Source organism: Monodon monoceros, unplaced genomic scaffold (assembly GCF_005190385.1).
Source record: "Monodon monoceros isolate NGI ecotype Baffin Bay Population unplaced genomic scaffold, NGI_Narwhal_1 Super_Scaffold_13, whole genome shotgun sequence".
NCBI classification, from domain to species: domain Eukaryota; kingdom Metazoa; phylum Chordata; class Mammalia; order Artiodactyla; family Monodontidae; genus Monodon; species Monodon monoceros.
In genome coordinates this window covers 29,604,125-29,616,270 of record NW_021703769.1, presented here as the reverse complement: position 1 = coordinate 29,616,270, position 12,146 = coordinate 29,604,125, and positions in this window count along the sequence as shown.

Genomic DNA, 12,146 nt, shown 5'->3' with positions numbered 1-12,146 from the left:
GCTCTGGGGAGGCAGCAGTGAAAAAGCTTATGAAAGAAAATCCCTGCTCTTCCTCACGTCCATTAGAATGGCTACTATCAAACAAATAAACAAACAAACAAAATCCAGAATAACAAATGGCAAGAATGTGGAGAAATTGGAATCACCGTGCACTGTTAGTGGGAGTGTAAAATTGTACAGCCACTATGGTAAATGGTTTGGCAGTTACTGGAAACATTAAAAATAGAATTACCGTATGATCCAGCAATACCACTTGTGTATATATATATATATCCAAAATAATTGAAAGCAGGCTCTTGTAGAGATATTTGCATACCCATGTTCATTGCAACATTATTCACATTAGCCAAGAGGTGGAAGCAGCCCAAGCATCTATCAATGGATGAGTGGATGAACAAAATGTGGTAAATAAATACAATAGAATAGTATTCAGCCTTAAAAAGGAAAGAAATTTTGACACATGCTATAACATGGATGAACCTTAGAAACATTATGTTAAGTGAACAAAAAGATAAATACTGTATGATTCTACTTACATGAGGTAACTGGGAGGAGGGGAAAGTGGGCAGTGGTTGTTTAATGGATATAGAGTTTGAGTTTTGCAAGATGAAAAAGTTCTGGACATCTGTTGTACAACAATGTGAATATGCTTAACAATACTGAGCTGTGCACTTACAGATGGTTAAGATGGTAAATTTTATTATATGTGTTTTTTTTTAACCACAACAATTTAAAAATTGTGTTAAAAAATCCCTGCCTTCATAGAACTAATTAGGCATACACACACACACACACACACACACACACACACACACACACACATTTTTTTTTTTTTTTTTTTGGTGCACCACTTGGCTTGAGGGATCTGAGTTCCCTAACCAGGGATTGAACCCCAGCCCTGACAGTGAAAGTGCCGAGTCCTAATCACTGGAACACCAGGGAATTTCCTCTCCTGACTTCTTACACTATAGATTAGTTTTGCCAGTTTTTTACTTTATGTAAATGGAATGCTACAGTATGGACTCTTTTGTGACTGGCTTTCACTTAGCATTATGTTTGTGAGATTCATCCATATTGTTGTATCTAGTAGGTCATTTATTTTCATTCCTCTACTATGAACAGTCTAGGAATCTAGCACAGGTCACTTGGTGAACATATGTACACATTTCTGTTGGGTATATACCAGAGATATACTGATAAATGTTTAACAACCAGCTTGCTAGGGGGAAAAGAAGCTTTCATGTGTAGCATTTGTTGATTCCTACAGTGTAAATACTCCCGTCATGACCTATTTCAAGCTACCAACATGATGTCACTGAATGTGGAGCTAGGAAGGTGGTGCACAGAATCTGCTCCCACAAGCCAGTGGGAATCAGCTCCAGCACTGTGAATGCCTGGGAGGCCTACCAAGAAACAGACAGATGCCAAAACAGAATTAGTTCAAGAGACTTATTAGGAGAAACATCTGTGAAGGATAAAGAGAAAGGAAGCAGGAAAAGGCAGGAAGAGGAATCAGACTGGAAGAAAAAACTGACAGCTGTGAAGGAAAGGGGGAAAGCAGGACTGGTTAAGAAGAGTCTCAGACTGCAGTGCAGTTCCAAGAAAGGCTTGTCCAGGCCAAAGGTGAGTGTTGGAGCCAAAGTTTCCTGTTGGAGTGGCCCTGAATTTCACAGGAAGAGGCCTACATTAGCACAAATGTGGTGGTGGAGCCAGACTGGCGGCCGCTGGGCTGCCAGTCAGTTACACTCCACACAGCAGGAGATCTGACCATTGTATTTTTATGATCTCCACACCTGACAATATTCCTTCGTGCCACCTCCCTGGAGATGAGTGGGATGGCTTCTCAATCAGTGTCTTCTCTACACTTACTTTTCACAAGTTAGATGCACAACCCTGACTTGGCTGACTTGTTTGGAAGCTGGACTGGCCACTTTAGACTGAATAAGCCCCAGGTTTCTTGGGTAATTCACTGAAAGAGAGGGATTCTAGAGGAAGACATTCTAGGATTTCCTCCTAATAAGGGCAGATAAGTGTTCTAGTTATTAATTAAAGTAATAGGAGTTGACCATACTATATTCCTAACGGATGGTTTGTACCTTACTGATTACTTAAGGAAAAAATAGAAAAATGGAGTAGCTAGTCAGAAATAGAAGCTGGAAAAGACCTTATAATCCAAGTTATAGTTAGCTATTGAACTAAAAGCAATGTGGCACTTTTAAAAAATGTCCACAAATTCTTTGATACTCCCTTTATCTTTATAAGTTGGAGTTTAATTCCTCTCCTAGAATGTAGGCCAGGTTTTAGTGACTCACTTCTAACAAATAGAATGTGGTAGAATGCGACCATACAAAGGATAGTCAGTCTCTCTCTCTCTCCCCACCATCCCACTTCTTTTTCTCTCTCTTCACTTGCTTTGGAAAAAGCCAGTCATCATATCATGAGGCCACTCAAACAGCCTGTGGAGAGGCCCAGGTGGTGAGGAATTGAGGCCTCCCATCAAGAGCCAGCACAAACTTGCCAGATACCTGTGTGAGCCAACATGGAAGTGGATCTTTTAGTCCCCATCAAGTCTTCAGATGATGGAAGCCCTGGCCAACATCTTAACTGACCTCATGAAAGACCCTAAACCAGGATTGCCTAGTCAAGCTGCCCTCAAATTTCTGACCCACAGGAACCATGAGGATAGTAAATTGTTCTTGTAAGCCACTGAATTTGGGGGTAATTTATCTCATGGCAATAAATAACTTATACAGGCAACAAGAGTTTGGAAGTCCCCCTGCATACAACCAATGCCATAACAGAAGATATTAGCATTGAGACAACATGGCAAATCCATGGAAGATGTCCATTTCCTCATTTCCTGCTTTGGCTCAGAGAGAAGCCGTCTCCTCTCCGAGCTGACTCCCATCAAAGTCCACTGTCCTGGTGCCACTAGAAACACCATCTCTATTTCTAGAGCTCGCCCAAGGCCATAATACAGATTATTGCCTGGGTTGTGATCAAGGCCTCTGTCGCCTATGCAGAGGTCCAAGTTTCATGTTGCTGCTGAGCCACTGGCACCAGCTCCCATCATCTGAGAAGCCACTGGCAGTAATGCAGACTTCCTAACAGCGAAGTGGTTCTTGCATTCACTTGTACTGTGACTGTGGCAGGAACCCCAAGGTGGGTGAGGAGCGGCAGGTAACCCTGTATACAGAGCCAGCTGACCAAAAGCCTGGCCTGTGACTAGAGGTATGGCCCAGATTGCAGTGTTTACCAAGTTAAACAGGCTAAAGCCAGATCAGCATATAAAAAGTGGCTCAAGGAACGGGGAGAGTTTAGCTATGAACCCCAGCAAGTCAGGGCCAAGGGTATGGATTATGGACAAGATTCAAAGAAGACAGAAAAAAAGCAGACCTGCAGGAGGTCCATGGGGCAGCTTTGAAGCCTCTGCCTAAGGCCATGGTCTGGGCTTCCCCACCTGCAGGGCTGGCTTGAAACCATCAGGGCCCTTCTTCCATATACATTTCAAGGAGTCTAAAGGTTTTTTTTCATGTGGGAAAAACTCCCCACAGAGTTGCCGGGGTTCAGACTTTGTCCCATGCTGGCACGGAAGCTTGAACATTTTATATTAACTTAGGTTCCCTCAGAAGAAAGCCCTGAGGCGAGTATTCAAGGTTACTGTGGGAGGTAATCCTAGGAAGCTGGTAGGGGAGTGGGGAAGTGAGACATGGAAGGGAAGGGAAGTCAACACAGGGTGCTTTACCAAACCAGTTTCTGGTTTCAAGGGAAACTCTGGGAAATGGTGTAGGACACAACCCCCAGGGAGGCAACAGGACTGGCGTATTTGGGGGTATTTATACACCAACTCCAGTCAGCCATTGTTGAGAGCTGCTAGGGGAAGAGGTGTCAATTACTGTGGTGACCAAAACAGAGTTGCACATATTGGTCGATCAATCTTTTTTTGTTTATTGGTCATTTAGGTGAATTGTGCGTTCATATACTTTTTGAATTGTGTGTTCATATCCTTTGCCCATTTTTCTATTGGTTTATAGTTTTATTATTGATTGATATATTTAGATACTAATCTTTTCTTCATTATATGTGTGACAAATACCATTTTCTAGATTTTTGTTCAAATTTTCACTTTCTTTATGGTATCACTCAATAAAGAGACCTTATTTTTAGTGTAGATTAATTTATCAATTTTTATAGTCTGTGCTTTTTGAGTCTTGTTTAAGAAATCCTTTCCTGGGTCTTCCCTGGTGGTCCAGTGGTTAAGACTCTGCGGTCCCAATGCAGGGGGCCCAGGTTCAGTCCCTGGTCAGGAAACTAGATCCCGCATGCTGCAACTAAAGATCTCGCATGCCGCAACTATGACCCGACACAGCCAAATAAATAAATAAATATATTTTTTAAAAATCCTTTCCTTTCTTGAAGTTACAAAGATGATAATTTGCCAGGCATTTTTTGCTTTTTACAGATAGTCTTTAACATACCTGGCAAGTTTTTATATGATGATGCAATATTTAATTTTTAGAGATTCAATACTTAATTTTTATCATGAAAAACATCAAACATACACAAAAATGGAATAGTACGATGAACCCAGTACCCAGCCTCAAAAATTATTAACTTGTTTTAGTTGATCACTGCTGTGCAGCAAATTATGCCCCAAACTAGCAAATTAAACCAATAATAAACATTTTTATCTCACACAATTTCTGTGGGTCAGGGTTTCAGGAGTGACTTAACTGGGTGGTTCTGGCTCAGGCTCTGTCATGAGGCTGCAAATGGTTGGCCTGAGCTACAGTCATCTGAAGCCTTAACTGAGGCTAAAGGATCTATTTCAAGGTGGCTCATACCTATGGCTGGTAAGGTGTTAGCAGGAGGCACCAGTTTCTTGTGGCCTGGGCCTCTCCTAGAGCTGCTGGTGTGTCATCATGGCATGGTGTCTGGCTTCCCCCAGAATGAATGATCCGAGAGACAGCAAGGTGGAAGTTGCAATGCTTTTATAATGTAGTCTTGGAAGACATACAAGATCACTTCTACTACATTGTATTCATTAGAAATGAGTCACTAAGTCCCATCCACATCCAAGGTGGGGGGTGGAGGGGTTAGGTTCTACCTTTTGAAGAGAGGAATATCGAAAAGTTACTGGACATTTTTAAAACCAGCACATAACTCATGGTTAATCTTGTTTCAGCTATGCCTTCATCCACTTTCCTTTACCAACTGGATTATTATGAAGAAAATCCCAGGTATCATATCATTTCATGTATAAGGACCTTAGTATGATTTTCTGAAAGGTAAGTCCAGAAGAATCATAATGACTATACCATTATCTCACAAAAAGTTAACAATATGACAATAATTGCTTAGTATCACCCAACAGCCAGTTAGCATTTCAAACTTCCCTGATTTAGGGACTTCCCTGGTGGTGTGATGGTTAAGAATCCATCTGCCAATGCAGGGGACACGAGTTTGAGCCCTGGTCGGGGAAGATCCTACATGCCGTGGAGCAGCTAAGCCCGTGCACCACAATTACTAAGCCTCTGCTCTAGAGCCCATGAGCCACAACTACTGATCCCGCGTGCTGCAACTACTGAAGCCCGCGTGCCTAGAGCCCGTACTCTGCAACAGGAGAAGCCACCACAATGAGAAGCCTGCGCACCCCAACAGAGAGTAGCCCCTGCTCGCCGCAACTAGAAAAAGCCCACACACAGCAATGAAGACCCAATGCAGCCAAAAATTAATTAATTAATTAATTAAAAGAAACTTCCCTGATTTATTTTGCCCTTCTCCCCTGCCCCTCTCCCTTTATACAGTTTGTATCAGACACCTCTGTGCATAACTCCAGATCCTCTGGGGATCACCTGTCTCTTAATTCAGCAGTTGTTGCCTAGATCAGTTCTGCACAGCTCTGCACAGTTCAACACACAGGTACAGCCCGGAACCTGCTCCTGGCTTCTCTTTAATGCTGCAGTGTGGGCTACTGTGGAAATCTGCTTGGCACCCAGGCATGCACAACCCAAAAGTGCCAAGGACTTAACACTCTTTGAGGTAAACTTTGACCAGTGGAGAATGAGAACCAATGAACAACTGTTTCCCTTTCATCCCCAGAGCAACAGACCTAAGACACAGTACATGCAGCCTCTTAGGAGGTCTACAGGATTAAGGAATCACCTTTAGTGGTGGTCATCTTGATCATGCTTTCTTGTGTTGGATTTCCTTGTTTCCTTGTTTCACTTAGCATCCCTCACGCCTGCTCCCTGAGGTCACACTGCTCAATAAAGTGTGTTGGCACAGACAGAGGAATGGATAAAGAAGATATGGTACATATATACAATGGAATATTACTCAGCCATAAAAAAGAATGAAATAATGCCATTTGCAGCAACATGGATGGACCTAGAGATTGTCATACTGAGTGAAGTAAGTCAGAGAAGGACAAATATATGATATCCCTTATATGTGGAATCTAAAAAAATGTTACAAATGAACTTATTTACAAAATAGAAATAGAGTCACAGATGTAAGAAAAACACTTATGGTTACCAGGGGGGAATGGAGGGTGGGAGGGATAAATTGGGAGATTGGAATTGACATATACACTGCACTATATACAGAATAGATAACTAATAAGGACCTACTGTTTGGCACAGGGAACTCTACTCAATACTCTGTAATGACCTATATGGTAAAAGAATCTAAAAAAGAGTGGAGATATATATATGTATAACTGATTCACTGTGCTGTACAGCAGAAACTAACACAATGTTTTAAATCAACTATACTCAAATAAAAAGAATTTTTTAAAATAAATTTAGTTAGTTAGTTAGTTTTGGCTACATTGGGTCTCAGTTTCTGCATGCAGGATTTCTCTCGTTGCGGTGAGCGGGGGCCACTCCTCGTTGCAGTGCACGGGCTTTTCATTACAGTGGCTTCTCTTGTGGAGCACGGGCTCTAGGCATGCAGGCTTCAGTAGTTGCAGCACGTGGGCTCACAAGTTGTGGCTCATGGGCTCCAGAGTGCAGGCTCAGTAGTTGTGGCACATGGGCTTTTGTGGCACATGGGCTTAGCTGCTCCACAGCATGTGGGATCTTCCTGGACCAGGGCTCGAACCCGTGTCCCCTGCATTGGCAGGTGGATTCTTAACCACTGCACCACCAGAGAAGTCCCTCCAATAAAACTTTAAAAAAAAATTGAAGCAGAAAGAGGGACGCACACAAAGGGACCCATGACTGAGACAGAAGAGCTGGTTCCTTCCAGTTGTGGTGGAAGAAAGTCGCCTGCCATATCAGTAAACAAAGGATGTTGCGTCCATCTAGTCATCAGCCACTAAAGCCACCCTGAATGTTCACCCTGAGGGGATTCAGTATGGAAAAAAACAGGATACTGGCCCTAGATAGTTAAGGTGCATATCAAAGGAATGATTTCAATGAGCCCAGACTCTTGCATGTTCCCATACAAAGTGCTAAATTCATTAACTCGAGATATCTGGTTTTCTTTAATTAACAGTAAACTATTGATGCTGACTACCCAGTTTTTCTTACAAAAACTCCTATAATCCTGGCTCCTCACTTACCTCTTTGGAAACATCCCTCAGAGCTGAGAGGCTGCCTCCCAGGCTTAAGTCCTCAGTGTGTCTGCTGAATAAAACATAATTCACAGCTTTAAAAAAAAAAAATCTATGTGTTCGCACATAGATTTTTTTAAAATTATTTAATTAATTAATTTTTGGCTGCATTGGATCTTTGTTGCTGCACACGGGCTTTCTCTAGTTGTGGCAAGACGAGGCTACTCTTCCTTGAGGTGTGCAGGCTTCTCATTGCAGTGGCTTCTCTTGTTGTGGAGCACCAGCTCTAGGCATGCGGGCTCAGTAGTTGTGGCACTCAGGCTCAGTAGTTGTGGCTCGGGGGCTCTAGAGCACAGGCTCTGTAGTTGTGGTGCACAGGCTTAGTTGCTCCGCAGCATGTGGGATCTTCCTGGACCAGGGCTCAGACCCTTGTACTCTGTATTGGCAGGCGGATTCTTAACCATTGCACCACCGGGGAAGTCCCGCACATAGCTTTTTTAAAAATCAGGTTATGCTTTCTGGGGGACCCAGACTAAGACATAATTGGTTCGAAATAAGGTCCACCCTTTGCATTTGACTGGTCTGTCTTTTAGCTCTCTAATCTACAGGTTTCATGCCCTTCCATTTCTTGTCTCTTGCACTTATTTGGTTATCATAATAAATCATATTGTTTGTTCTGATGAGTTTACCACATTCTAGATTTTGCTGATCTCTCTTGCTATGGTGTTGTTTATCATGTTCCTCTGTTCCCTATGTTTCCTAAACTGATAGTTAGATCTAGAAGCTTGATCAGATCAGATTCTGGTTTCATTTTTTGGCAAGAATACTTCATGGGTAGTATTACATACTTCCTGTTTTATCACATCAGTAGACATAATGTCTGTTTGTCTCTTTTTGTGATTTTAAGATTAATCAGTAAATTCTTTTCTCCCCCCCCCAACACTGCATAGCATATGGGATCTTAGTTCCCCGACCAGGGATCGAACCCGCATCCCCAGCATTGGAAGCTCAGAGTCTTAACAGCTGGACCGCCATGGAAATCCCAATCAGTACATTCAAGGGTAGTCACTCTAATCCATCCATTATAAACTCCCCACCAGTCTTTCACCTAATGATTTTAACAGCCAAAACGAATCATGCCATAGAACTGTACTGTCCAATACAATAGCAACTAGCTACATGTGGCTATTTAAATTGAATGAAAACTGAATAAAATTAAAACTTCAGTTCCTTAGTCACACTAGCCCCATTTAAAGTGCTCAGTAGCTACAGAGGCTACTGTATTGAACAATGCAAATAAGAGTATTTCCATCATCCAGAAAGCTATATTAGACAGAACTAGCCTAGAGTCATTATTTCATTTTAATTATATTTATAATTTCTAATATTTCATTCTATCATCCTTTATGCATTTGTTAACTGTGATTGTTCTATAAAGAATAATATTCCTCCATCAACTATTTAGTTATTCTGAGGTATAGTTTGTACAGTAGAAGTATGATAAGTGCTTATGAGCCTTTGTTTACCAGTATTCAGACCAATGAAATAATTCCCTGGCATCCTCCAAAGCTGATCAAAGCATTTTGTTGTTCTATTGTTTTGAATATCATTATGAACTCATGTGCAACATGTTTGATGTCTTTCAGTTCATTACAATCACTCTTCTTTTTGATTCTCAAATTGTCCCATATAGTAAGTCAGCTCCTACAGTAGTATTTAAAGTCTGCCCCCCCCCCGCGTCCCCCATCCCTACCCCAAGCCAAGCGAGGCTTGTGGGATCTTAGTTCCCTAACCAGGGATTAAACCCAGGCCACGGCAGTGAAAGTGCACCGAGTCCCAACCACTGGACCACCAGGGAATTCCCTAAAGGTTTTACATTTCTAATGCAAGATGTTTCAGGTCATCTTGTACATTTTCTGCCCTAGACATGGAATCATTTTTTCAAATAGTCCTGGTCCCTTTTAGAGAAAAGCAGTATTTAGAGATCACAATCTAGGGGCTAGGGGTACTCATTCCTAGAGACATGGCTGTTTTTGCTTTTAGTATACAGAGCTAGAAAAATTTTGTTTGTTTTTTTAAAGAAAATTCATCTTAAGTTCATGTCAATTTCCAAGTTCAAATTTAGGGCAACAAGGTTTCACAAAATTTTGATTCTATGTTTGTATTTCTGAAAAGAGGTACAGGAGAAATTCTGTTCTGAGAATCTTGATTCCTAATGTTATCAACACAAGTACTCATTTTCTTTGTCCTATAATACCTATAATAATTTCTGATTGAGCTGTGTCCATAATGTACTGATTGTTAAATATCTTGAATATCACCCTTACCTTATGACCTTCAAACGCTGCGAGTTAATTATTCTCTCCCTGAATTTCCTCATTTGGGGGGAACTGCTATTTTCCTACCCGTGATTTAGTAAACCTGTCAGCCGAGGAACTTGGCCTCCCCTTCTATAGGAGTGGAAAAGAATCCCAGGTCATGAGGGAGTTAACACCACATGTGTGAACTTTGGCCAGTGTAAGAAAAGAGACAGGAGAGAACCAGGAAATAATCTTTCTTTTTCACCCCTCAGTGGAACATTCCAAGACATGGCGGGTTTGCATAACTTTTAAAGAAGACTCCTGTGTAACTAAGCAACCAGGTATGTTTTCTTGATGCTTTGGTGAGCCCAGCAATAGACCACCTTGCATTTGCTTTCTTTCCTTCCCCTATTTCTATCTTTTGTTGCTCTGGGATTGTACCTCCCATTAAGGCCCCACTATGAAACCTTTGCCTCCTGCTCTGTTCCTTAGGGAATCCAGGCAAAGACAATTTCCCAGGATCTTTTCCTTCAGAACAGTGAAGAGCAGTGCTGGGAATTTAGGTTTTTAATAAGCACCCCAATTGAGTCTTATGATCAGGCAAGTATGGCTGACAATACCTTAAATCATCCTAAGGCCTCAGATCTCACATCAACAGGAAATGACCTGCTAAAGCTGTACAGAATTCAGAAGGGGATCCATTCCAGAAACCTTTTAGATATGGCCATGGAGGACAGCACAGAGAGTAGCCAGGAGGCAGTGAGATGGACTGACCAAGGAACATTGTCAGCTGTCAAAGCAAAGAACACTTCTATCAATTGTAAGTAGTCATTTATTTGGGAGGTAAAGGAGAATACTGGTAGAAGTGTAAGGAAGTGACACAGGAAAAGTAAGAGAACAAATATAGGGTGTATTATAATGCCAGTTACCATTGTGTACAATTAGATCTTAATCCCACGGTAAACTCTGGGAGCCACTGTAGGACATGCACCGCAGTGTTTTTCCACTACAAAGAGTAAGGGAGCTGAAGTGTTTGTACATCAACTCCTGTCATCCACTGGTTGAGAGCAGCTCCCAGGAAGGGAAAAACATTAATTCCTCTGTACTTCTGGCCTGCTGTTCAGGTGACAAAATAGGGAACAATCAGAGAAAGCCCTTATTCAGAGAAGCACACATACTGGCAGCTGGAAGTCAGGCCAGTATGCACTAAAGTGGTAAGGACAAGGGACTTTGGGAAAGGCAATGATAGCATCTGCTGCAAGAAGTGAAAGAGTTTCTCTTCAATTGTGAGCTAACTGCATTATCTTAGATGGGGGCATTTAAAAAGTTGTAGGCATGTGTGTGTGAGTTCTGAAGGGAACAGCAGACAATATCTTATTCTGCTTTTCAGAATCGCCCTTCTCCCATTGCATATGATTCTGGTGGGGCTGTCACTCAAAAGGCTTATCTCCTTTGTCACAAGGCATACAAATGACCCAAGTAGGCCAATCATGCTAAATCATTGTAGTAGACACTGTTGGCACCTCAGTTAGATTCCCTTTACTGATCAGGGCACCCATTCTTCAGTTCAGGTGAGTGTTGCTGACAGCTGCACTTTTCTTCAGAGAATTGCCTGCAGCAGGAGAGGGCCAATTTGCACACCACAGCCCCCCCCCATCCCCATTCCACATCTAAAGATAAGGAGACCCAAGGGAAGAGAGGAGAGACAATTCTGCATGACGATTTATGCTTCAGCGCTCCCCAAGAGATCAGGTTAGACTGCAGCTGGACCCTCACCTTTGCCTAGTCTCTTCCCTGGCCCTATTCTGTTTCCCTCACTCCCTTATAAGATTTTCCTGAGAGCACTCTTCAATCACGTGCAGCTGAATCCCTGGCTCAGGCTCTGCTCCTAGGATACCCAACCAAAAACCCATTCAGTGAGATACAATGATGGATTGGCCCAGGGGAAGACACAGGCCCTGGCATTGCTAGAGTCTTTGGGCACGTCTTTGGGCACGTCTTTGGGCACATTGATATGGACTCCGGGAAATCTGTCTGTCTTTAAAGTTATGAGCTACATTTAAGAACATTGTGGTAGATATATGTTTACTCCCTAACATATATTTCACTCTTCCTCATCAAGGATGAGGGGAACCTAGGGCTGCTGGAGGCCATAATGAGGAACCTGAGTATAAAGCCAGCACAGCAGAAGGCAGGATACTGTGGAGGGAGTGAAATGAGTCCTAGTTGATGTTGTTGGAGCTCTTAGTTCAAGCTCCACTCAGAGAGTCTTACTTTAGATTACACCT